Raw genomic sequence first — 21,510 nt, forward strand, 5'->3', positions numbered from 1 at the left:
TCATTTCTATTGGATGCTTTTTAAAGTGGAATTTTAACTTTGAATTTTCATGTTGTCAAAAAATTGTCAGTGTGTGTGTGGCTTTTTTTAAAGAAGTTGTTGCTGGTATATTTCCACTCTTAGCTATGTCTTACAGATGTCTCTTTCCTTGCAATATGAAGGAATTTTACATAAGATGTACACCAAATATTTTTCTAAATGTTTATTACATATTTGCCAGTATTACAGTAGATTTCACCGAGTTGTAGGACAAAACATAAGATCTCAGTAGACTTTTTTGTCTCCAGGATCTCAGCTGGAAATATTTTCCAAGAGAGAGACTGATGTTATAAAAAGGAGGAATAAACACCACGAGGCACCTCCACCCCCTCTCCATGCCCATCACATTCGCTGTACCTGAAGTGACAAGACAAAGGAAGCATTTGCTGGATTCTTGGGAGAAGGGGTCCTGACCTAAGAATTTTGGTCAGTGAGACTGCTGAAGCATGTGGGGAGAAGACTTGACTTTGGATCTAATGTAGCTTCTTAAATAAGGCATCAGTAAACATTTTATCTCTATTTTTCTTGTAACTATTTCTGACTCCTTTGTCATTACTCGTACTCATTTAAAATCTTCTTTTATTGTTCTATCTAATCCAGTGTATTTAAATTGAAGTGTTTGGGAAATTCCATTTGGAGTGGCAAGTTATGAGCATATTATTAATGATTATGTATTTATTAATTATTATTATTCTGCATTAATATTTCTGTGACAACTTTAGAATTAGTTGAACAGCTAAAGTGAATTTTAAGCTACTCCATGAATAGGGAGATTTCCTAGTACGGATGCTGCTGAAAGAAATCTGAGCTAGCTCTATTAGCTGCCATAATACAATGAACTTGTAGAGTTAGGTGAATGCTTTGAGATCCAGAAATGTGCCAATCTGCAGCCTGCCCAGGTGCCCAAAGGATTCATTTCTGTCTTTCAGAGACCTGAAACGAGAAATGTTTTCACAATTGTCACTTTTAAGAATAAAGAGTTTCAAATTTGGTGTTCGGTTGCCATTGGTCAACAATAATTTGCTAATATTGCAAAACCTGGGTGAAATTCATTGTGCTGTGCTGGTTACACTCCCGATGTCAGTATGGCACAGTGTCAAGAGTGTACATGATCCCATGATATTAGCATTTGTGCAACAAACAGACCTGGGAATTGAAGAGGAATTAGGTAACTTCATTTCTGTGAATAAGGTATGTCCCAGTTTCAGAGACAACTGCAACTTTGATCCCACTCTTGGTCTTCCTGAAAGGTGCCCTCTAAAGGTTCAGGCTCCCAGCCATCACCTCCCCTGGGCAGAGACCTGTGTCTCTCTCCCACCAAACTGAGGTTAGGTATTTCAGTGCCACTGCACTTTACTTGATTTCCCCAGCCGGTCTGCCTAGAATCCAGCACTTGTGGTTAACCTTTCTCGAGGGGCAACAACAACATATACCTGTTACCAACCAGTCTTCCAAATGCAAAGCACCTTTGTTGCTAGGGTGAAAGCATTACAGAGAAAACATATACAAAACAACAACAGTCCCTATACACATGCTAAAAGCTTACCAGAGGTCACCCTCAGTCTTATGGGGTCCTAGTAAGCAAGGGTTGGTGTCCCCTTGGGCAGAAAGACCTGTCCATTTGCTGGATCAAAAGAAGGAAAAAGAAGGCTGGATCAGTTCAGACTCAGTATTTTGATGTCAAAAGCCCTTTCCTTGTCTGTTAGTTTCTGGAAAACCCAATTGGTACCAGAGCATTGAAACCTCCCCAGGGGATGGGACCTCTCTGGATGTTTTTACAGCCTGAGTGATTCACTTCAATAACCCCCCACTGATTGTAGTTCCTGGAGCAGCTGAGGTGACTCCTCCCCTCAGAATTGCATACAATCCTTGGCCCACAGTGATACATAAACCATTTGCAACCTTAATACAATATGGTCCCAAACATGCTGCATTCATTTGAAATCTCTGTCACAGTGATGACTGATACGATTAAATGATTTGTTTCCCAACCCTACAAACATTTAGGATTAAAGCCTTACTCCATCTGCAATCTCTTTGTACTCTTGAATCACTCCCATTACTCTCCGCAAGTGCAGGGGCTCACTAATTCCAGCGCAGGCTTCCTGCTTTCCCTATAGTGAAGGAGCCTCTCTCTTTGGCTAACTGCTCTTTAAAGTCTCTCAAAACCCTCCAAATGCCCATTGTTACATTCAGCTGCCATATTTTATCTTCCTTTCTATTGGCTTCACTGGAGTTGGAAGTCGGCTTGTTTAGTTTGAAAAACCTCTTGATTCTTGCCAATTAACCCTTCCTGCTTCCTTTCTGGTGTAGGGCTATGCCCGCCTGCTGCAGCTCTGTGGTACAGGTGAGTAACCTCCATGCTGAATCTAAGGATTGTAATTCCCTCACTTTTGGCTGTAGGGCAGGGGTCTCAAACTCCTGGCACGTGGGCCATCTGCGGCCCAAGAACCTTCCCAATGTGGGCCATGGGGCTCCAGCAATTTTGGGGCCGGGTCTCTCCCTTGGCTGCACCTGCCACCCCCAGGCGCTCTCTCGCCCTGTGCATCCCCTGGGCGATTTAGAGTGGCCCGGGGCTCTGCCCACCACTGGCAGCACAGCGGAACTGAGCATTTCTGCCTGCTCGCTGCACATGTCTGCCAGCTCATCCCTGCAATCCCGGGGCAAGGCGGGGCAGGGCTGTGCCCTCGCATGCTGCCCCGCCTCTAGTGCCCTTGTGGCCAATGGAAAGCTGTGGGGGCGGTGCCAGGGGACAGCAGAGCACGGAGGCCCCCCAGCCTGCCCTGCCTTGGAACCCCAGGTAAGCACCGCACCCCCCCGATCCCCTCCCAGACCTTGCACCCCCCCCTTCCCACATACCCATTCCCACTCCCAAACTCCCTCCCAAAGCGTACCCCCCCTCCCCTCTTCCCCCACAAACCTTCCCCCAAACTCTCTCTCAGAGCCTGCACCCCCTCCCCACACACTCGAGCCCCCAAACTCCCTCCCAGAGCCTGCACCCCTCCCCCTCCTCCCTTCCAGAGCCTGCAACCACACACCCCTCCTCCTACATCCCGCCCCCTGCCCCAGCCCAGAGCCTGCACCCAGCACTCAAATTCCATCCCAGAGCCTGCACCCCAGAGCCCCTCCCCCACCCAAACTCCATCCCAGAGCCCAATATCTCACCCCTTCTGCACCCACCCAAACTTCTTTTCAGAACCTGCACCCCAATACCCTACCCCAGACCTCCTCCCCAACCCAAACTCCCTCCCAGAGCCTTAGAAAGGTGGGGGTGGAGTTTTTTGGGGGTGGAATTTCGGGAGGCGGGTTCTGGTCAGCATGAGTGACATTATTGGCCTGCTGGGGGATTTGAGGACTGGCACTGGCCCTAAGGTAAATTGAGTTTGAAACCCTTGCTGTAAGGTCTTTACTGTGAGCTTCCCCAATTTTAACAACCTACTCCCTCCAAATTTCAGTGTCATCCAGATAGTTCTGGCAGAATCTCTCCCCTAAAGATGTTACATGTAGGGTTGTGGTCACTGTCACTAGCTGAACCAACTTCTTTCAGTCAGCCAGGACTAAATTGAGAACAGCCTCTCCACTCGTGTCTCTTGGAACTGGCATTTATGGTTACAGAAATGTCCACTCCCCTTGTATTGTTTTTATGATTATTTTACAATAGCACCTAGAGGCCTCAATCAGGTTGGAGCCTCAACATTCTCTCTGGGACTCTAAGCAAGGACATGTCATAATGAGCTTTGTATCATTCTGGCCATTTTAAGTTTAGCTAGGCAAAGAAGAAGCTTTCAGCAAGAGTTGCTTTAACTGATAAATAGAGTCCTCAATGTACAGAGCAGAGATTCTGTTTCAACATAGATCCCGGATGGATTGGGGGGATTAACCCTTTGTCTCTCATTGACACCTATGGTGTTTCTCAAACTCACTCTTTAGAAGTGGCTGAATTTCCTTGTTAAATTATGGTCCTTGGGTCAGGAAATAAATGTCAGACACCACACTCCCCTTGATCCATAGCAGAGCTCCTATGGATGGCAATGGGAGGTTGGCACAGAGCTGCAGGGTAGAACATTGCCTGTAAGTAGCAATGATACCAACCAATGAAAAGTTCTGTTATTATTTCTTCAGTATCTTCCTGTCCCATTCAGTATCAGTCACTGGGTAAATCTCCTCTCCTTTAGGACTAGTTCTTATTTCTGTCCTTTGTTTATCTCCCCACTTCACTGTCTGTGCATCTCCTCTTTTTTCCCTTGTATTTTTCTTTCCCTGTATTAACTCCCTGAGACACTCTGTACCTCAAAATAGCACCCTGGAACTCCTGCATTCACCACTGTGATATGATTATGCTATGCTTTGTACAAAGTATGCCTTGTGAAGTAGCATTTTAAAAGTATTGATCTGTTGAGCGGGGAGCGGTATGCAGCCACTTCTCAAGCAGTTGAAAGTGGCTGCTAAGGGTCGCTGCTCTGTGCAGAGAGCCTGGCTGAGGAGCCTGGCCCCTCCGATCCCCACCTGGTCCCAGCTGCCAGGAACAGGGAGAAAGCAAGCCCCTGGCTCACTCAGCCCCTGTCCCCAGTAAGTAGGCCTGGGCGGGAAGCATAGAGCAGCGACCTGGAGTGGCTGGCATGAGAAGTGGCTGGTCCCACCCCTTCCACCATGCTGGGGGGGGCAGGCACTGTAGAAGAAGGACAGAGCCCCTCTCCCTACCTCCCCAGCCTGCCAAGCAGAAATCTGGGAGCACTTGACCCTACACACCCTCGTACATGTCGTCTCTGAAATTTGTATGTGAGGTTAGGAAATATTGCTGAAGGTTTGTTACTAAAATATGTGGTAAGTGGGAAATGCCCACAGCTAACCTGCCAGTGGCAACAATGGCGCAACTAACACTGACAAGACTGATTTACATCTAGATTGGCCAGACAGGAGTTGATGGTGCACCAAAAAGAATCCACTCTCCCATAGGCTCTTCAGAGAGGGCACATATTCGGTGGGGGCTGCTTAATTCCCCATATCACAGCCAGGCTCTTTCTAGCACTTGGAGAGAAAGTCTAAGTGAGAGTCGAGGACATCACGCTCTCAACACCTGGAAGATTGGTTGGAAGACAAAGACTTTGAACTGGGGAGATTGGTCCCAGGCTGAGAAGGGAATTCAGCCTGTGTATTAAGAACTGTAAACTGCCAGGAACAGCCAGTGAGGTGAGAAAAGCTGTTTGATTTAGTTTAGTTTGGTAAAGTTTAGAATTTAGACTGTGAGTATTTTTATTTCTTATGTAACCAACTTTGACCTCTGTGTCTAACACTTATAAACACTTAACTACAGAAAGAAAGATTTTAATAAACTTTTTTTTAATGTTTTAACCTTATCAATGAGTCTGTCTAAAGTGCTTGGGGAATCTGCTAAGATTACAAAGGCTGATACATATCCACTTTCCTTTAATGAAGTGGTGAACTAATTAATGTGTTTGCACTGTCCAAGAGAAGGTCTTGAGCAGTATAAGATGGTATATCACTGGGATGCAAGGCTGGGAGGGCTGGATAGACTGGCTGGGGTCTCTCTATGTATAATTCATCAGTGGCTTAGAGAAAATTCATGCAACTCAGCTGGGTGTTGACATCCACGTGTTGATGGCTGAGTGATTACAGCACCTGGAGGAGTTTGCGGGTTATCACTAGCACAGCATGACAAGAAATAGAGCAGGTTAAAGAGTTTAAGGGGACTCAGTGGTCCCACAGTTCCAGATTGTGCCCTGGGGGGATGTCACACTCCCATCCTGCCACACATATAAGCCTGCTTTCAGTGGTGCAAGTAGAGTAGTCCAGTCAGGTTACTGGTACATGGTATACCTATTTATAGCGAGTACGGCATACTGGAAAGACACAGAAGGAGCTGCCCATGCTGGCACTCCTCCAGCACGGCTGTACCGCCCCCAGCCCTACCACACCGCTGTGTGCCTGCATCTCCTGTCTGGGGTCTGGACAGCCGCAGTGGAGCAGCTGCCAGTGTGTGGCAGCCCAGGAACCACAGTGGCAAAAAGTGCAGAAGCCCACGACAGCAGCTCCTCCAGCGCAACTGTACCACCCCAGCTCCGTCCCCAGCCCTGTCCTCTTGCGGGGCTGCTGTACAGACAACCTCCCGACAGTGCATCACAAAAATATTCCACATCATTTCTGAACTCCGAGACGTTAGTCTAAAGTTGAATGTATGACACTGAGATAGAAGACATTCCATCCTCCTTGTCCTTGTACCTGGGTTCTGATGGCTGGATGCTGCGTTATGCACAATTACAAACAAGGTTTTATCTTCTGCAAAACTTCCAGTTCTTTAGTTGTTATTTCATCTATGTGGATTACTGACAAACTGTGAAAACAAAAATGAACCATGACAAACAACTATCAACTTAAGGTCAAGCTTGTAAATATTTATCAGCTTCTTAATAGAAATGAAGCTTAATAGAGCATTGCAATTTTAACTACAGGTGCCACAAAAGTCAGTGTTCAAGTTACAATAAGAGAAAACAACTTTAGAAAGTATAGAAATGTAGAATTAAGGCTCCCACAACACTAACTTTGCCCTCCTAACCCCTGCCATCCTGTGCACCCTCATGTCAGGTAGATGTATATCTAAAAACATCACAGAGTGAGGTGTTAAATCTCAGACAGCTTGGCAGTTCAACCAGGAATATCTCAAACCCCATGTTACTGTGGAGTTTTGTCTGCAGGCATCTTAAACCCTGGCCAACACACGTCGTGCAGCTGAATGTACCTAACCAACTGGTAAAGGAAGAAGAGATTTAAGATATTCACTACAGTGAGGAGCTGGATCACTGTGGAGAGTGAATGGTCAAAACGGTTGTCAAATATCCAGGGACCAACAGGAGGAATTTCTATCAGGGAGTGGAGGGACTTGGAGAGACCTTTGGTGCTTATAGGAAGAATCAAACCACTGCTTCACTTTTCTATTGACCACAGAGCCGCCCGGGGGTGGAGGGGGGCAAGTGGGGCAATTTGCCCCAGGCCCCACATGGGCCCCCACAAGAATATAGTATTCTATAGTATTGCAACTTTTTTTAATGGAAAGGGCCACTGAAATTGCTTTGCCCCAGGCCCCCTCAATCCTCTGGGCAGCCCTGATTTACCATCTAGACTTACTGTACAAACATGAACGAATTTAGCCCCCAGCACATGTATGAGATAATCCCATTTAACAAATGAGGTAACTGAAGCACTAAGAGATGACATTTTCCAAAGCCTGTGCAGCCAAATCTGGCAGGCTGGGCAGCTACAAGGGTTTCCTTTTTGCTCCTCTGGAAGCTCAGAGTGTTATTTAAAGGGCGGGGGAAGACGTTAGTCATACATCAGAGGTCTGGGGTGAGTATGGAACAAAAGGAGAGAAAAGGGTGTGGTTAAGGGCACAGCAGCTCATTTTGAATATTCAAAGCCCTAGCAGGGCTCTCATAGTCCCAGACATGTCCTGTTCTCACTAGAGACATGGAACTAACTCACAAGGTGAAAGTTCACACCCTCACCTCCTGGCCAGGCATTAGTTAAACAAGATGCTCCACACCCGGAGACCCCTCCACTGCGCACTGATTATCAAGGCCCAAAACATACTAGTCAATCACAGATGCGCAAGGAGTCAAGACACTATGGAAAACGACAGATAGAGGAACTGTGGATTCATGGAAGAGAATTGGGGAGAATGAGAGGGAGGGGATCCAGAAAGAAGCCAATCAGCAAGTAAAGGAATATTGGGAGGTGATGAACAAAGCCTTCCAGCAATGGTCTGTGTGCCTGCACCAATTTCTGGACCATTCCCCATAATCAGTATTAAATGTAGAAATGTAATTGTATGTACCACACAGACAGCCATGGGCACAAGTCAAAGCCTTCAATTGGCAGCTGGGAACCACCATGCATTCATGTGTTTCTACACAAAACCATTAAGGATATCTGGGAAGCTGAGGAAATTCCTCAGGACTTCAAAGGTGTTATAATTACACTATGCAAAAATGAAGGGAACAAATCTGACTGTGGTAATTATCAGGGTATCTCCCTGCTATCTGTAGGTGGCAAAATCCTATTCCACATTTTGCTCAATTGACTTGTCAGAACAGTATCATAAAAGATTCTACCAGAGACCCAATGTGAATTTAGATCAGGTCGGAGCACCATAGACAGGATTTACTTTTGTGAAACAGATTCCAGAAAAATGCATTCAGCAAAACATGGAACTGTCTGCTGTCATCATTGATCTTTAAAAACTGATCAGAAATGGCCTCTGGAAAATTCTAGAAAAGTTTGGCTACCCCACCAAATTCATTAATATCATATGTCAATTCCATGAAGACATGACTGGTCAAGTACTCTCTGATGGTGGCTTCTCTAAACCATTTCCCATATCTAATGAGGTGAAACAAGGCTGAAATCTGGCACCAGCCCTTTTGGGTCTCTTATTTGCAACCATTCTGACTTATGCAACTGACAACCTTCATAAGGCGTCTACACTAGGTACAGATTGAATGGAAAACTCTTCAATCTCCAAAGGGTTACTGCAAAGACAAAAGTTCTTGAGAAACTCATACAAATAGCTCTTTTTCCAGATGAATGTGCTCTATTTAATCGGAGTTAAACATGACCTACAGTTTATCCTTGATAGGTTCTCAGAGGCCACTGTAATAGTCAGAGAGACCCTGGTACAAGATCTGAGGCCTGAGCCAGAGGCTGTGGACCAGCATCAGGCCATATAGTAAAGCAAAGTTCACTGACTGGTACATGAACTTGTCAAAGCTGCTGCTAGCATTGCCAAAACATAGGCCCTCCTAAGAAAAGCTTGGCCCTAGATATTTATATAAATACATTCCACAAGGCCATTACAAATACACCTAGCATAAGATAAGATGTTTTGACAGAATAATGAATAGGAATGTTTTGTCTGAGATATCAGGAATAAGATACAAGGAGAGGTAACAAAATTGTGGTACGTAAGTTGTGTATCCCAGTTGTTTGTTTCAGTCTATAAATATCCGGGTATGGATGTGAAACATGGACAGGTTAGCACAGAGACATTAAGCAACTTTAAAATTTCCACATGTGCTCTCTCCACTCCATTCGGAAGGTCAATGGCAAGACAAAGTCTCAATCATTAACATCCTTGAAAATGGAAAAACCACCACTGATGCAATGATCGGCCAAGCTCAGCTTAGATGGACAGGTCGTGTTATCAGAACCGGCAATGATGGATTTCCAAAGAAAGTTCCCTTTGGTGAGCTGAAACTCAGAAAGCTCAAGAAGGGAGCCTTATGTGGCATAAATATTGATAACTTTGAAGACATAGCCAAGGACACACATGAATGGAGAGCTACTCTCAAGAACAGTTTGAGGAAGACAGACAAGAAAAATTGGCTGAAAAAAAGGCCCAAGCATCATGGGAGCCTGCATGTTTGTGTGTGACATGTTTGTGGTCTTGCTATACAGCCACATGAATACACATGCAATGCTGTGACATCATCATCGTATAGGACAGACAGCCATACATGAGTTCCTAATAGATTTAGCAATGATTGACTGGTTTGGTGTTAGGAAGGAGATAACATTGCTACTGTGTGCACTACCCATTGGAGGGGTGGGCGGCAGGGTAACCCAATTGTGCCCTCGTATTATTTGGTGAATAGTTTAGAAATCCAGATAAATAGGTTATTTTAATTGTTTTGTAAAGGGTTCACTAGTCAAATATTGACCAAAATTCTACAAATTGGCAGAGAATATTTCAACTAGAGCTGGTTAGAAAATGTTTTCCTCCTTCCATTCTCTCATCCCCCAAATGTTCACCTGTTAAGTTGGGGAAAGAAACCCTGAAAAAAAATATTTTGGTTTTCAGCTGAAAGTTCTTGAGTTTTGAGTCTTCTGTTTCCTGAAGGAAGGTTGAGAATTTGATAAGAAAGCAGATACTATATGTGAAAATTTCCATTTAGTTCTACACTCAATTTTCTGTCAAATGAACTTTTGATAAAAAAAAATGCCAACCAGTCCTAATTTCAACCAGTCCTGCTGCTGACTTCTACTTGTTAAGCAGGGAACTTTCTCACTGGAGCTGCTGCTCTGTCTCCTGGAATACCTCCTGCCTCCCTTTGCCCCACTGGTGTGGGCACCAGGGCCTATCTGCCATGATGCACCACAGTCTCTTCCTGTGACTGAGCTCTGCAGTGCAGGCCCATCATGGGGTACATATACTGGAAGGGAAATGCAGCCAACAAATGAGGGGGATGAGGGACCCAAACTACAATTCCCATGGGGCATTGCGGCACTTCAGACAGACGCAATGATTAATGTCAACCTAACCTGAAATGAAATGTTTCCTAACCAAAAAATAAAATAAAATTGAAAATAAGTTGAAAGAACTTCACAAAAACCAATATTTTCCCATGGAAAATTTCATTTCTGAAGAAACCAAAATTTTCTATCAAAAAATATATTAGTGGGAACTTCCAGACCAGCTCTACTAACTGCTGTATAAACACTTGGGGAGACACTGTCCCTGCCCTGAAAATCTCACACACGTGGAGGAGAATTCTCCCTTCTTCTCCTTAGCCGGTGTGGGGAGGGAAATTCCTCCAGTACTAGCACTGTGCCAGACAGTCACAGGCTGTATTGTGCAAGCCCTGGTGTAGGAGGTTGGAGGAGGCAGGTTGCCTACATTACATTGTCTGCTGTTTAAAGCCCTGACCAGCCTGGAGTCAGAATGGCTCAAAGGAAGGTTAAAGACACTTTGGCCCCCTCCCTCGGTTGCACTTGTGTGTGCAGCGCCTCCTGGAGGCACAGAACACACTCCCGCCCTCAGCCCGTGCAGATCAGCCCAATTCACCTCACTGGGCCATGCAGTTCATACACAGCTAGGCGACTGGAAGCCCAGCACACAGTGTGACGGATTCTTTTCCTACAGAAACCAGAAGTCACTTACTTGAGCTTCTCTAACTTGCAGTTTGGATGTTTCAGTCCTTCACACAAAAGTTTCACTCCTGAATAACTCAGGTTATTACTGCTCAGGTTCAACTCTCTCAGTGACTAGTTTGTGCTGAGCAGAGATGAGAGATCTCCACAGCAAGCATCAGTCAGATGGCAATCCCAAACCCTGCAGAGATGGAGATGGGCACAAGGAACAGACAGTAGGGTGGCCAGATGTCCTGATTTTATAGGGACAGTCCTGATATTTGAGGCATGGACCAGTAAAAAATGAATTTTCATCTGGCTATTATGAATGTTTGTGTACAACCAAAAGATATAATGTACAAAACCCACAATTACCTGCCCAAATGTCTGTGCTCACAATTTAGTGACTGTATATCCAGTTGCTTCTGCAAATGCAGGTGATCTCATAAGTGAAAAAAGGACCTCAAAATATTCTCAGTGCAAAATTCAGCACTTTTGCAAAGGCTGGTCTAACGAGGAACCCAGCAATGACTTACACTAATTTCTGCAGTTTACAGCTGGGATGTTTCAGTCCTCACACAGAAGTTTAATTCCTGAATCTCAGTTCATTCCCACTCAGCTCCAGCTCAGTCAGAGACTGGTTTGTATTGAGTGCAGTAGAGAGATCCCCACAACAAGCAGTTGTGAGATGGCAGTGCCACAACCTGCAAAGTGAACAGAGAGAACAATTACCGTCTCCTTCCATAAAGGGTCAGTATTCACTTCACTTAGTGCAGTGACACTTCCTTCTTTCCGATAACTTGGTACTTTCAGCAGCAAAGAATCCTGTGGCACCTTATAGACTAACAGATGTTTTGCAGCATGAGCTTTCGTGGGTGAATGCATCCGAAGAAGTGGGTATTCACCCACGAAAGCTCATGCTGCAAAATGTCTGTTAGTCTATAAGGTGCCACAGGATTCTTGGCTGCTTTTACAGAACCAGACTAACACGGCTACCCCTCTGATACTTGGTACTTTCAGTGTCTATAAAGCCTGTATGCATGTCATCCAATGCATTTTAATTATTAAAATTCATTACATGATGAATTCCTGACTCAGATTTGATTTGTGCACAATGCAAGAAGATTTTCAGAATATTTCAGATAGCATTTGGTTCATCATCCGAGACTGCTATAACACCAAATATATGGCAGAATGTGGGTAAAACACAGAGCAGGGGACATACAATTCTTCTTCAAGGAATTCAGTCATAAATTTAATTAATGCATTATTTTTAATGAACGTCATCAGCATGGAAGCATGTCCTCTGGAATGGTGGCCAAAACATGAAGGGGCATACGAATGTTTAGCATGGCTGGCATGTAAATACCTTGCAATGCCACCTACAAAAGTGCCATGCAAATGTCTGTTCTCACTTTCAGGTGACATTGTAAAACATGGGCAGCATTATCTCCCGTAAATGTAAACAAACTTGTTTCTCTGAGCGATTGGCTGAACAACAAGTAGGACTGAGGAGACTTGTAGGCTCTAAAGTTTTACATCGTTATAATCTACATTTGTAAATCACACTTTCACAGTAAAGAGATTGCACTATGGTACTTGTATGAGGTGAATTGAAAAATACTATTTCTTTTGTTTATCATTTTTACAGTGCAAATATTTGTAATAATACTAATATAAAGTAAGTACTGTACACTTTGTATTCTATGTTGTAATTGAAATCAACATATTGGAAAATGTAGAAAAGCATCCAAAATATTTAATAAATGTCAATTGGGATTCTATTGTTTAACAGTTCGATTAACACTGCAATTTTTTAGTTAATCATGTGAGTTAACTGCGATTAATCGACAGCGCTAGCATCAAGCACATTTACACCTGTATGACTGCATTCACCCATGTGGGAATGTCTCTGTCTTGGTAAAGTGGAGAGTGAGCTGGGGACTAGCAGGGAGAGGAAGGAGGCAGGTCACACTGGATTTTAAGGAAGGGTTACAAGACACCTGAGTTTGTGGTTATGAATTAAATGAGAATGGAGAAGTCGAGCCACTTGGCTAAGATGGTGGCAGAACTGAAGGACGTCAGCACAGTGGCAGGACTCCCACCACAGATGCTCAGTGAAGGATCCATCAACACCACTTCCTGCCCTACATGTGTTGACACGTCCTTCTCCTGCTGAGTTTGCAAGACTGGATGGATCTCAGCACGTGATATTTATTACTGATTAATAAATATTTGCATTGCAGTAACATGTAGAGCTTCAACTAGGTCTAGGCCCCAGTGTCCCAGGTGCTGTACAAAAATATGACAATCTCTGCCTCAAAGAGCTATTAGGCTAAAAGCTAGGACAAAGCAGGTGGGTGAAACAACACAGAGATTAGTGAAAAAGTCATGTACTAACAAAATACAGCACTGGGTTACTTACAGCAATGTCTGCAGGTTACAGTGTGGATGTTTCAGTCCCTCACACAGATGATTCAGTCCTGAGTCTCCCGGTGTGTTAGCACTCAGATCTAGCTTTTCCAGGGACCAGTTTGTAAAGAGAGTCTTAGTGGAGAGGTCCTCAGGGAAAGCAGATGAGAGTTTGCAGCTGGACAAGCTGAAGAGAAGAAATGGACAGATCTAAGTTACCTCTGCACAGTATGAAACGGTTACTAACCATACGGTGGGTGAACTCTCCATTCAGAGTAGCTAGCCTCCTGCCCCGCCTGAGGCCCACTCCTACCCCACCCTCACCAGAGCCAGAGTAGTCCTGAGCCCCCCATTGCAGCTTGAGCTCCCCCAAATCCCCCATTGCAACTTGAGGGACGCCCGCTGCCTGGGTCCTGAGCCATTGGGCAGCTCGGGCACCAAGCTCTGGACCACTGGCCCAAGCTAAGCCCACACTGGCTTCTGGGGAGAGGCGGAGCGAGGGCAGGGCCTCAGGGCACAGGGTGGGTGGGGCCACAGCCTGGTTGTAGGGAGGCTTAGCCTCCCCTGGCCTATTATACCTGTGGTCCATGTTACTAACTGTTCTGTAATGCTTGTTCTTCAAGATGTATCACACATACCCTTTCCACTTGAGAAACATCTGCAGGCCCAGGGCACTGTTGTCAGAGATTTTTCCATCAGCAGGGATGGCATATGTGTCCTCCGCTGACACTTGCTGCTGTGTGATGGTATAAAGACTGGTGCTGCCCCCTCCTCTCCCCGACTCTCTTCAGTTCCTTCTAACCAGAAAGACTCGATATAGAGGGGTAGGAGGGTAAGATGTGGAATGGACACATGCAACACATCTCACAGAACAGGTTAGTAATTGTTTCTTCTTATTTGAAACAAAGTGGAAACCTAAAGTGGAATGCACATGTGCAATCACTCAAAGAACCACCACTTAGTGATGGATTCCAGTTGGGGACTTCCATAGTTTCACAGTGTTAAAGGCTAGAAGGGACCACCCGATCATCTAGTCTGACCTCCTGTAGATCACAGGCACTAAACTGCACCAAGTTAGCCCTATATCAAACCCAAAGGCTTCAGTTAGCCCCCAAACATTTCAGGCCTCAGGAAACTAAACTGTTGTGCCCCACAGGCAGAGAACAAAAGAGATTGAGGTGCCACCATGGCTGAGATATACCCAGATGATATCAGCAGGTGATCTGAGCCCCTCACTGCAGGAGAAGAGTAAATACCCCCAAAGTCCCTGCCAATCTGACCAGGGCAGGAATTCCTTCCCAACCCCAAATCTGGAGATCAGTATATGACTGAGAATGTGAGCAAGACACTCCAGCCAGGCATCTAGAGAAAAGGATCTCTATACCATGTGTGACAAAGTTCCTCCTCTGCTTGGTGGGCCCTGTGCTTATTAGCAGATTTGCTCACCTCAGAGATTCACATCAGCTCTCAGTTTGGCCACTTTTGCTAGTGGCTCCAACCTGCTGTCCACTCAGCTAACCTCATCACTGGCCAGCGTGGGGGAAACGGAGTATAATCCCCGCAGTCTCTGTGTCCTATCTAGTGGGTCAGGAACAGGCCAGATCCCTTTCCCATTTAGACCTTCCCTTCTGATGTTTCTCACAGACCAGGTCAACTCCTCCTGTGTCCGATCAGGAGTTGGGAGAATGGGGAGAACCCAGGCCCACCCTCTACACTGGGTTCCAGCCCAGGGCCCTGTGGCTAGCAGCTGTCTACAATGTTCCCTGCATCAGCTGTGTGACAGCTACAACTCCCTGGGCTACTTTCCCATGGCCTTCCCCCCAGCAACTTCTTTATCTTCACTGCAGGACCTTCTTCCTGAAGCCTAATCACACTTGAACTCTTCACTCCTCCAGCAGCACACCTTCTCACTCCCTAATCCTTGCACACACACCCCTACTCACTGATGGGAGGTCTTTTTTAAACCAGGTGTCCTGATTAGCCTGCCTGCCATAATTGATTCTAGAAAGTTCTTAATTGGGTCCAGGTGTCTTGATTAGCTTGCCTGTCTTCATTGGTTCTAGCAGGTTCCCGATTGCTCTAGGGCAGGACAATTATGTTAATCTGGTAAAGATAGGTTGCTGTGGTCAACAGAACTTTGGTAAAGAAAACTTCACTTTGGGGCAGTGGAGAGGCCAAAGGGTAGGACAGGATATTGGTAGTGGTCCCTGCCTGCCACAACATATAGAAAGAACTTGTGTGAGGAATGATTGGCAACATGAAAATAAGCATCCTGAAGGTCGAGGGAAACAAACCAATCTCCTGAATCTGAGAGGGAATTATTGTTGCTAGGGTTACCATTCTGAACTGTTGAGAGCGGACAAAGGTGTTTAAAGTCTTGAGGTCCAGCATTGGTCTCCCTCTCTTTCTCTCCCCCCATTTTTCTAAGGGACCAAGAAGTAACAAGAATAGCACCCTTTTCGGATGAAGTCCGGTAGAACAGCTTCAATCACCCCAGCCCCTCGCCTGGGGCAGTGCTGCTCCACACCTGCCCCAGCATGGGCTGTGCAGACACATGGGGTGGGGCGGGGGCAGAAGAGGCACATGAGGTGTCATAGGCACATGAAAGCCGTGGGGCAGGGCCACGTGGGGATGTCAGATGGGCGGACCAAGGGTCAGAGGTGCACACCACACAGAGGAGGTTGGGAGTCCCTGGCAGTCACCACGGGAGGTTTGAGGATTCTGGGGGTGTCACTGGCAAAGTCCAGCCCACCGCTGTGGGGATGGAGCATGGAGCTAGGAGCTCAGGGAAAGTGGGGATGTGGGGGCTGGAGGTTTGCAGGGGAACCAGGCTGAGCGACCCCTTGGTTGGGAGATATAAAGGGGCACTGGATTGGGAAATTTTCTGGCCAGAGACAGGGGAACCAGGCATTAAACTTGGGAGACCAGATACTGGGGGGGGAACCTGTGGCCTGCACGAGGGACTAGGACGGTGGCAGTTTCTTGCCCAGGGAACTAGGAGATGGGGGTAGGGGCTGGGGTGCTCACAGGGAAAGATAAGACTTGCACTGAACACATGGAAACCCCTCCTTCTTCAAGGGTCTGCCTATAAAGGGGCAGGCCTCTGGCTGTGCTATCCCACTTTGGGGGTTGGTTCTGTGGAGACACCTGGAAGTGATGGGATGCGTGCACAGGATGAATGGGGGTGATGTGTATTGGGTGACATGTACATGAAACAAGTGGGGCAATGTGTGCGCTGAATGGAGCATGAATGGGTGTGTGCAGGGGGCACAGATGGCTATAGAATGGGTGGGGTGGGTGTGCACAGTGAGTGGCTCTGTCTGTGTCCAGTGTCTGTGCACTCAGTGTGGAGTGAATGGGGGTGGGTGGTGCAGTAAGTGGTGTCTGGAGAGTTTGTGTGTAATGAGCGTGTGGGTGGAAGAACAGGACGGAATGAAAGTGGGTGTGCAGCGAATGCTCAGTGAGATGGATGGAAGGAATGTGCCAAGTGGGTGTGAGTAGGACAAAACAGGCAATATGTCAATCTCTGTTCATTCCCAGTCTCTGCAGTAGCAGTGGGGACTAGTAATCACTCAACTGATGGCCCTGTTACCTGGGGAATGTGAAGAGTAGCACAAGGGGGTGAAAGGATCTGTTGGCTGCATGTGAAATTGTCCCAAGCAGTTCCCAACACAAATGTTGAATAAATATGCAGAGGAAATGAGTCTCTCCACAAAAGCTTTCACTCCCTGTCCACAGCCATGGGAAAATCCCCTGGATCTGCAGCACTGCAGTGTTCACAGTTTAGCCTGCAAAGACCTTGCCTGCTTTTTACAAGCACTGGCTGGGATTTGAGGGGCCTCACTTTACCATCTGAGAACCTGTTCAGCTGCTTTGTGACTCTTTCCTCTCCCCACCACCTGTCTGCAGCAGCACAAGGCCTCAGTGATTGTCACTCCAATCAAACATGGTCCCAGGGTTGACCTGCCAGATTGCACAAAAGCAAAGAGACTCCCATGGCCATGGACTAGGTACAAAAAAGGCTGTCAGAGATGAGAGCAGGAAAAGAGAAACAGAGCTCACTGGAAGGCGTCTGGAGAGGGACAGCCATAGAGCAGGGCACACTCCCTACTCTTTATAAAATGCATCTGGGGTCTCCTGTCTTCTGGCAGTGCTCCGTGTTCTTCAGCTGCAGTTTGGAAGAGGAGCCCTCACCTCACCCCTCCTGATTCCATAGAACACAGGGCACCCTGGGGATGTTCTAACACAGCCAGAGAATAAAACCATCACACCCCGACTCACCCCGGCTTCTGTTCAGAGAATGAAGAAAAAGCCATCTCCAGACTAAGCACTAAGCCAGCCCAGTCCTGTCCCCAGAAAAGAATGATGCTGGTAGGATGTGGAGGTTTCTCTGCAGGTTTCACATGAGCTTTGGATCAGGCACATAAAGCCCATTTCTGCCCCACAGCAGTCAATAGGAGTTGTGCAGTTGACTCCAATGGCAGCAGTATTGGGCCTACAGAGTGGGTAAAATTTCCAAGTAAGGTTTTATATGCTCTTCACGCCAGCTTTGCTCAGATGCAACTATCTGAACATGGAAGAATCACCCAGAGTGTTATGGTCAAATTCCACCTTGAGTTACCTGCTGTGCAGCCCCTTTGGCTTCTGCAGGAACAATCCTGCACTGGCAGGAAGCTCCTGGGTCTTGTCCATGTGTAACTTCCAAGGGTCAGTGGAGCTGCATGGATGTAATTGCAGCCCAGCAATCTATTAGCTCCATCCTAGTTCTGGAAGAGAGGAATTATCATCATATAAACCAACCAAGGTTTACTAGGACAAACTACTGCACATCCTGCTCCAATTGCTATAAACACACACAGTGAAAAATCCAATTCATGGCTCATGAGGAAAGTTGCCCTTGCTATGGAAAGGAACAGATGTTTCTGAGAGCAGAAACATTTTTAACTCCAAAGGAAGATGCACTTCTCATCCCCCAGAGAGCAAGGAGAGACGAGGAGCATTTGGAAGAAGGCAGGTGATTCCTTCTGTGCACTCTCCTTACTAGTCACTCCTCAGCCAGGCATTACTAATCACTCCAAGCGCCTGGCAGCAGACAGGGCCTGTCAAAATCCACCTCCACATGCCTGGGAGGCTCAGATTTTATACCCAACAACTTCTCCAATATTCCTGGGACTCTCCCTGAAACATCTCACCCTAATGTGACCTGAAGAAGAGCTCTGGGTAAGCTCAAAAGCTTGTCTCTCACCACCAGAACTTGGTCCAATAAAAGATATTACATCACCCACCCTCTATAGTTGTGACACACTGTACCTGAAAATAACACTCTGTAACCCCCATATTCACCACTTGTGTATGGTTATGACATTTTGTACTAAGTATGCCTTGAAAGGCAGCATTTAAAAATTGTCCTGTTTAAATGTATGTTTCAGCATGTATATGAAGTTCTGAGATTTTGCTACATGTGTGTAACTGAGGCCCTTTGTGAGTCAGGGAAATGCCAATGGAGTAGCCCAGGGGTCTCAAACATGCGGCCCCTGGAGCTATTTCCTGTGGCCCACCATAAGCACTGACTCCCCGCTACCTCTTCTCCTCCTCACCCCAGTGAGCCGCATCCCAGCTGTCCTGCCTACCTCCCAGGGCTTCCTGACACCAACAGCTGTGTGGCAATACTTAGGACTTTCCAGGAGGGAGGGAGAGGAGTGGGGACACAGCACGCTCGGGGGAGGAGGTAGAGAAGAGGCAGGGGCGGGGTGGGGATTTGGGGAAGGGGGTGGAATAGGGGCAGAGAGGGAGAACATGAGCTCTATACTATTCAGGCTTATGCATCATCAACAGAACTTTTGACTACGAGTCTAATCTAACCCCCTTTGAAATCAATTACATTATTTCCATTGATTTTAATGGGAGTTAGACAAAACCCTAAATTCCAGTTGCAAAATATAGTATTGGTGAAGAAGCATAAGTGAGAAAGAACACTGCTGGACTGAAATTACAAGGTACATTTGCAGACCTGTGTAAAGGGGTCCACTCACCCCAGGAGCACCTCCTTGTGGGTACTCCACCCTTTCAGGCCTCTTGTAAGAGCAGTGGTGGCTCCAAGTACCAGCGCTCCAAGCATGTGCCTGGGGTGGCAAGCCGCAGGGGGCACCCTGCCGGTCCCTGAGAGGGTGGCAGTCAGGCAGCCTTCGGCGGCATGCCTGTGGGAGGTCCGCCGGTCCCGTGGCTTCAGCAGCAATTTGACGGCGGGTAGGCTGAAGCCATGGGACCGGCGGATCTCCCGGAGGTGTGCCGCCGAATCCGCAGGACCGGGGACCTCCTGCAGGGATGCTGCCGAAGGCAGCCTGCCTGCTGTGCTTGGGATGGCAAAAAAGCTAGAGCTGCCCCTGCATGAGAGTTGCTAATCCAAGACAGAACCACAAGATTTAATTTCTTCCTGATCTCCTCCTTGTCTCTAGCCAACTCCCTTTCCTGTAAAAGAGTGGTTGCAGACCTCCACCCTACAGCCTTCTTCCTGCTCTCACTTCCCTGCTTTATCATCCTAGCCCAGGTCTTCCGCCTGCTGGACTTCATTTTCCATTAGTTCTTATCAAATCCCTGGCTTCTGTCCAAGTGCAACATATAAGGTTAACTGGCCCTTTCTGGCCCACATTTACCTACTTAGTGCTTGTGTGGGAGGGACACCCCATCACAGGCTGACAGAACTTTTTTTAACTCATACAATTAACAAATTAACGCTGCCAGTTAAGTGGCCAGAAATGAAATGACTGTCAAAATTAGCACTGACTTTTCATATTACAGTTTTAAAAAAGTTAATACATTGACTTTTAACAGCATACTGTATTACTCTTCATCTTTTACTATACTTTTGTATTGTTGTATGAAAAGATTTCAGTGCTGCAGCCCTCGGGCCAAGGTAGTAGTCCTCATGTGGCCCTCCTGGTGATTTGAGCTTGAGATCCCTGGAGTAGCCCCTTAGAAATAACAAAAAGACTATAAACAAAAGACCTGCATGTCATCCCCAGAGAGGAGAGGCATAAGGCTGCATGTATTCAGAAGATGCAAGCAAGATTTTGCCATTCAAATGAAGGACACTTGACAGCTCACGCAGACAGTGGGGGCTGCCTAGCCCCATGACACAGCATGGGTTTTCCCAGCACATGGAGAAGAGCATAAATAAGGGACAGTGACAGCATCACTTCACCTGCCTCTCCTCCCCCACCTCTACACAAGGAAAAAAAATCATCTGGAAGAAAAAGAAATCTTCATTGAGACTATGGGAGGGGCTGGTCCTACCTAGAAGGCATTCTAGTGAGCATGAACTGCTGCGAAGCTGTGGGTGACAGAAATCTTTTTGCTTTTAGAATTATTAGCTTGATAAAATTTAAGATTTAGGTTGTGATTTTATCTTTTATTTCCTTTTTGTACCCAATTCTGGTCTTCTATGTCAATACCACTTAATCACTTAAAATCTATCTATAGTAATACATGTTTTATATTTCATCTAAACCCATATAGTTTGGGTTGAAGTGTTTGGGAAATCTATTCATATTACAAAGGCTGGTACATGTCCATTTCCCTTTGATGGAATGGCAGATTTTATGAGCTGCTGCTGCTCAGTAAGTTACTGAACAGTACAACATGGTACATTTTTGGGCTGCGAGGCTGGGACTAGGGATATGCAGATTGCCCTATATGTAATTCAAGAGTGGCTGGGCACTGCACCCTGTTATGTCTGGGGGGACTTGCATGCTGGAGGCTGGGGTGATTGGCAGAGTGGCAGCTCACACAGCAAAGCGAGGCATAGTACACACCCGACTGGAAAATTACAGGGGCACAGCTGTCCTACAATCCCGATTGTACCCTGGGGGACATCACAATAGTCACCCTTGTAAAGTAGTTTAAAACTCCTCCAAAGACCCTTTTTCAATTATGGGGTGACAAGAGCTGCACCATAGGCAAGGCTTTATTGCAGTTTACGCTGATTTTTTCAAGTGCTTTAAAATCCATGTGCATTGGCAGATTGGCCTGAAAACTGCTAGCCCTGTCAAGGACCCAGCGTGGAGTTTGTGGTTGAAACTTGGACTCCTTTGGTCAAGGGGTTTTTGGGCTACAGTCCCCAACTTTGCCCTGCTTTTAAAA

The 21,510-nt window shown here is 46.4% G+C and overlaps 1 long non-coding RNA gene across 4 annotated transcripts; it reads right to left on the reverse strand.

Annotated features, from left to right (window-relative positions):
* Window positions 1–222: 222 nt before the first annotated feature.
* Window positions 223–20,343, reverse strand: LOC120403863. 4 transcript variants are annotated; one of them, XR_005597760.1, is made up of 7 exons: window positions 14,818–15,087; window positions 14,010–14,181; window positions 13,385–13,558; window positions 11,496–11,663; window positions 6,280–6,391; window positions 1,586–1,663; window positions 223–972 (listed from the first exon to the last, which is right to left on the reverse strand). It is a non-coding gene; the product is annotated as an uncharacterized LOC120403863 (long non-coding RNA). The 4 variants fall into 4 exon arrangements; XR_005597761.1 differs by lacking the exons at window positions 223–972; window positions 1,586–1,663; window positions 14,010–14,181; window positions 14,818–15,087 and adding exons at window positions 17,993–18,137; window positions 20,235–20,343 and having other exon boundaries at window positions 5,122–6,391; XR_005597759.1 differs by lacking the exons at window positions 223–972; window positions 1,586–1,663 and having other exon boundaries at window positions 5,122–6,391.
* Between the last annotated feature and the right edge of the window lie 1,167 nt (window positions 20,344–21,510).

Source organism: Mauremys reevesii, linkage group 4 (assembly GCF_016161935.1).
Source record: "Mauremys reevesii isolate NIE-2019 linkage group 4, ASM1616193v1, whole genome shotgun sequence".
In the NCBI taxonomy this organism is placed as follows: Eukaryota; Metazoa; Chordata; order Testudines; family Geoemydidae; genus Mauremys; species Mauremys reevesii.